At 23.3% G+C, this 5,629-nt stretch overlaps 1 long non-coding RNA gene across 1 annotated transcript; it reads right to left on the reverse strand.

The window, feature by feature from the left end:
* Positions 1 to 4,653: 4,653 nt before the first annotated feature.
* Positions 4,654 to 5,176, reverse strand: LOC131655118 (uncharacterized). The gene is made up of 2 exons (XR_009299661.1): positions 4,989 to 5,176; positions 4,654 to 4,867 (listed from the first exon to the last, which is right to left on the reverse strand). It is a non-coding gene; the product is annotated as an uncharacterized LOC131655118 (long non-coding RNA).
* Positions 5,177 to 5,629: the final 453 nt, after the last annotated feature.

Below are 5,629 nucleotides of genomic sequence, written 5' to 3' on the forward strand. Positions count from 1 at the left end.
CCAAATACCTGCATCTATGTTCTATACAGCTATCAACTGAATTGATTTATAAAAAAGTTTATGTGTGTTCTATAAAACTATCAATTGAGTTGACTTTTTTTTTTTTTACAGATCAATTGAGTTGATTGAACACAATAAATTATGAATTTTTGTTAGGATACAACGTATTATGTATAACTAACAACTGAGTTGATTTAGCGGGGTTGATTTGTGTGTATTTTTGTTAGGATACGACGCGTACGGTTTACGGTGATGTGATTTACTTTCTTCCTGATAGTTTCCTTTTCTGTTTTGATGAGGACACGGGAACCGGATGTTCCGGTTGTTAGGTGGGACCAGTTCAGAGGCGTCGGTGGGAACTGGGTAAATGATGATTATGTGAAATGTTTGGTATTTACGGTAAGAATTAAGTAGTGTGGATTTTGTTTGATACGCTTGCCTTTTCTGGCTTTTTAGTCTTTTTATGCATTTTCCTTTCTTGTTTATTGTTCTTTTCTTTGGAATTCATTATTGGTTTTTTTTTAAAAGAAAAATACTCATTATTGGGTTGGATTCTCAGCACTACTAGTATAGTCAGATGAGTCAAAAAATAAAAGAAAAACACGTTCTTGAAATTCTATTTTTGTTTTTAATAATTTTCTTTACTTTTCTCTTATTTTCTCTTATCGGTTAAATAAGCCAATAGACGTGTAGTTATGTGGATACATCATACATCATACAATGTTTAATACTTTTATGATAACTAAGATGAAGAAAAACATGTATTTCAGATCTACTTTACTCAATGATGACCATAGTTGAATTCTATTATGGAAAAAACTAATAAAATATGGATAGCATTTTTTTATTATCATATAATTTCTCATTTTTTAATTAAGACTAGTAGGAAACCCGTGCTATCGCACGGGTCTGGCGGGACTTCACATTACATATATCTAATTATGACTTGAAAAGTTCCTTTATATATATCAAACATATATATTTAACTAAAATGCAACCCAAATTTAGACATGTTAATCCCAAAAACTTAATTGTTAAAAACAAAAGTGCTAATAATACATCTAAACTTTTAGCTCTTTAAATAAAACAATAAAACAATAAAACATATAGATGGTACAATCTTCAAATGCTATATTCTTAAATTATCATAATCAATCAGTAACAAAGCCTGCAACATATAGCTGCATAGTATAATGCATAAAATAAGATGTATATTTATCAAAACTTTGGAAATAAATAAATAAAGTGTAACATATATAGATACAAAGAATGGGTAACATTAATATATTTATAACTTATAATCATTTATCAAATTTTAATTCACGTGTTAGGAATATCAAACATAATATAACTTATTATGTCTTCATAAATATTCACATAATTTCAATTATATATTAATAATATGTACCAACTTCATATTTATAATAAATCGTACAATTATTTTTATAACTTCAATTTTATAAAACAATAACAAAAGAAACAGTTAAAAGATAGACATTAAAATGATCAATCAATAACTGGTATCTCATAGATACGTTCACATCTACCCGTCAATTATTTTTATAACTTCAATTTTATAAAACAATAACAAAAGAAATAGTTAAAATATATATATTAAAATGATCTGTCAATAACTATATTTCATAGATACTTTCACATCTGCCGTCAATTCAGATGAGTTTAAGAAACCACAGTTGAATCCAAATGAGTTAATTCTTAAAAAATTTAAACCTATTTAAGATATTAGCCTATTTTCCCAAATATAAAAGGTATGACAGCTCCTGTCAAATGCTTAAAAGTTTCTATATTTAATGCATATTATTATAATATAAAAAAAATATAATTTATAAGTTAAAAAATATATAATTTTAATTAAGAAATTAGACATAGTTAGAGAATAAAATTTATTAAACCTATTTGAGATATTAGCTCGTTTTTTCAAACCTAAAATGTATGAGAGCTCCCGTCAAAATGACCTGTGTATCTCATAGATACTTTCACATCTACCCGTCAATTCAGATGAGTTAAGAAACCCCAGTTGAATCCAAATGATTTAATTCTAAAAAAAATAATTAAACCTATTTAAGATATTAGCCCATTTTCCCAAATATAAAATGTATCACAGCTCCCGTCAAATGTTTAAAAGTTTCTACATTTAATGCATATTATTATAATATAAAAAAATATTATTTATAAGTTTAAAAAAATATAATTCTAATTAAGAAATTAAACATAGTTTGAGAATAAAATTTATTAAACCTATTTGAGATATTAGCTCATTTTTTCAAACCTAAAATGTATGACAGCTCCCGTCAAATACTTAAAAGTTTCTATGTTTAATGTATTATTGTAATAATTAAAATTATCATAATTAATGTATTTTATTTTTTACATTTTTAAAAAAGTCAAAACTTATTTTTGATGCGGTGATAAAACTTTATATTATGTGTACTAATTAAATAAAATGATAATATATAATTGTAGAAATGTAAAAAGAATGACAATTTTCTATTTTTCATAATAAATTTATGTATGTTTCTATCATAATTGTCTCATGTTCTTTTATAATATACAAATATTTATAACACTTTTTAGTATAAATGACAATTTTATCATAGAAAAAACTAACATTTTTTAATAAATTGAAATTTTAATATAATTTATTATATTTTAATAGTAGTTTTAATTATAGTTAATGTATTACTAAATTTTAAAAATAAAACTTAAATAAAACTTTAGTAAATGACTAAAATATTTATTTTAGTAATAAAGTATAAAAAAATTAAATTAATCATGATTAGAATTTTGCAATATTTTTTTGTTGGATAATACTCTTTCTAATTAAATATAAATTTACTATCAACATCTTTTACGATTAAACACAATAATTGGAAGATTTTAAAATTAAATTAATGTATTATTTAATTATAAGATTTTAATTAGTAAACACAATATTTGAGATATTAGCCCATTTTCCCAAACCTAAAATGTAAATGCTTAAAAGTTTCTACATTTAATGTATATTATTATAATATAAAAAATATAATTTTATAAGTTAAAAAAATATAATTTTAATTAAGAAATTAAATATAGTTAGAGAATAACATTTATTAAAACTATTTGAGATATTAGCTCATTTTTCTAAACCTAAAATGTATGACAGTTCCCGTCAAATGCTTAAAAGTTTCTATATTTAATGTATATTATTATAATATAAAAAGTATAATTTTATAAGTTAAAAATATAATTTTAATTAAGAAATTAAATATAGTTAGAAAAAAAATTTATTAAACCTATTTGAGATATTAGCTCATTTTTCTAAACCTAAAATGTATGACAGCTTCTGTCAAATACTTAAAAGTTTCTACATTTAATATATTATTATTATAATACTTAAAATTATTACCATTATTGTATTTTATTTTTTACGTTTTTATAAAGAGACAAAACTTACTAACACGGTGATAAAACTTTATATTATGTGTATTAATTAACTAAAATGATAATATATAATTGTAACAATATAAAAAGAATGATAAATTTATATTTTTCATAAAAAATTTATGTATGTTTCTATCATAATTATCTCATGTTCTTTTATCATATACAAATACTTATAAATGTTTTTTTTAGTAAATGACTAAAAATATTTATTTTAGTAATAAAGTCTATGTACAAACATCATATACTAATTGATTTGCATAAAAAAAATAACGTATGAAATTATCATAATATGATTTAGTTTCCAATTCAATAATAATGATTTAATACAATTTTTTTTAAAAGAGTATAAGTTACAATTGTTTAATTTACGTCATTTTATTTATCGATTTATATTATTACCTTAAAATTAGTGTTATATTACCAAATTTGAAACATCATTTTTCACTATTTGTTATAAATAATAATCTATATATCTAAACGTTTCAGATTTTGTTTTATCAAATTAATGCAATATCTTTTTGTTGCACCATATATTTTCCAATTTTTAAATTTACCATCAACATTATAATTAAAAATTGGAAACATTCAAATATTAAATACAAAATGAAAGTGGACACACATCAATTTTCAATTTAGTTTCTATCTCCATCACATATTTGTGTTAAACATATTTTCAATTCGTTAATTATTATAATTTTTATTTATTTGAAACGAAATAAAGACATCTAATTGAATATTATATTATTATCTAATTTAATAATATATATCAAAATTATATTTATTATACTACTTATTTGTAGTCAAAATAAAAGTTATATTTGGTAAACTATTATTTATGTAAACTATATTTATTAATTTTGATTTTATGTATTTATTACTACCACAATTCATTAATGAGAAATAAAATAAAATAAATTGATTAACACTGCATAGGAGTAGACAATATAGTGATATATTATGATATTACAAATACAACACAGCATAAGAATAGACAATATATTATGATATTATCTACAAATGCATTTGTTTGTAGGATTTATCGGTTCATTGTAGTGCATTTGTTTGTAGGATTTATCGGTTCATTGTAGTGCATTTGTTTGTAGGCTTTATCGGTTCATTGTAGTAGTGTTTGAGAATGGAACTTCCTTCAAATCAAAAAGAAAATGCCAAAAAACCAAATCAAAAATTATAATTTCATAAACCTCAAAATAAACAAATAAAAAAATTATAATTTCATAAACCTCAAAATGTTCTCAACCTAGTTTTAAGACAATAATCAAAACCAAATATTCCAAAAAACAATCCTAATAAATCTTTGCTACGAAACCGTGATAGAAGAAATGAAACCGCAGATCGCAGATTGTAGACAAACCGCGATTTCTGATAATTATCCTACTCATAGTAGCCTTGTCACCTCAATGATCTGAAAATATAGCAAATCCAATTATAATAAAAACTCGTACTTCAGCCTACAGTTTAGGAATTAAAAATAAAAACACAAATAAAAAAATTAGAAAAAACTATAATTCAATTATCCCATTCACCCCAATAAAACTCGCGTAGAGAAAATCTCCAAAATAATCTCCAATTTCGGGAGTTTCCCATCCTTCACCTTTCTCTCTCCAATTTTGGGAGTTTCCCATCCTTCACCTTTCTCTCTCCAATTTTGGGAGTTTCCCATCCTTCACCTTGTTATGGCTTCATAGAGCTTCAAACCCTAAAACAAATAACAAAATCAATAGATTTAGAAAAAAAAGTGTAAAACGAACAACCAATAGATTAAAATTGAAAGAAAAAAAAAACAAAGAACTCATTAGTGGCGAGTCACGCGAAGAGATGGAAGAAGGAACAAATTCAATTTTGGAATTACAAAAAAATTGCAGCAACAAAAAAAACAGATTTTCAGATATGAAGAAGTGATACCGTTGCTTTTGGCTGCAAGAACAAAACAAAATTCACTTGATTTTTTAAATCAAAATCAAAACCAAAAATAAAAATTTACATCTTCTAAAACAGATAGGCAGAAGAATGAGAACCTGAAAAAAAGATGGAGAGAAGAGTGGATTTTCATTGGTTTAGTAGTAGATATATATAACCTAAATGTATAGAAATTTGGAAGACCAAAAGTTATTGTATTTTTCGTAAAAGAGGATTTTATGTTTTCAACGAAGAACGTAAAACCTGT

This window comes from Vicia villosa, linkage group LG3 (genome assembly GCF_029867415.1).
Source record: "Vicia villosa cultivar HV-30 ecotype Madison, WI linkage group LG3, Vvil1.0, whole genome shotgun sequence".
NCBI lineage: Eukaryota > Viridiplantae > Streptophyta > Magnoliopsida > Fabales > Fabaceae > Vicia > Vicia villosa.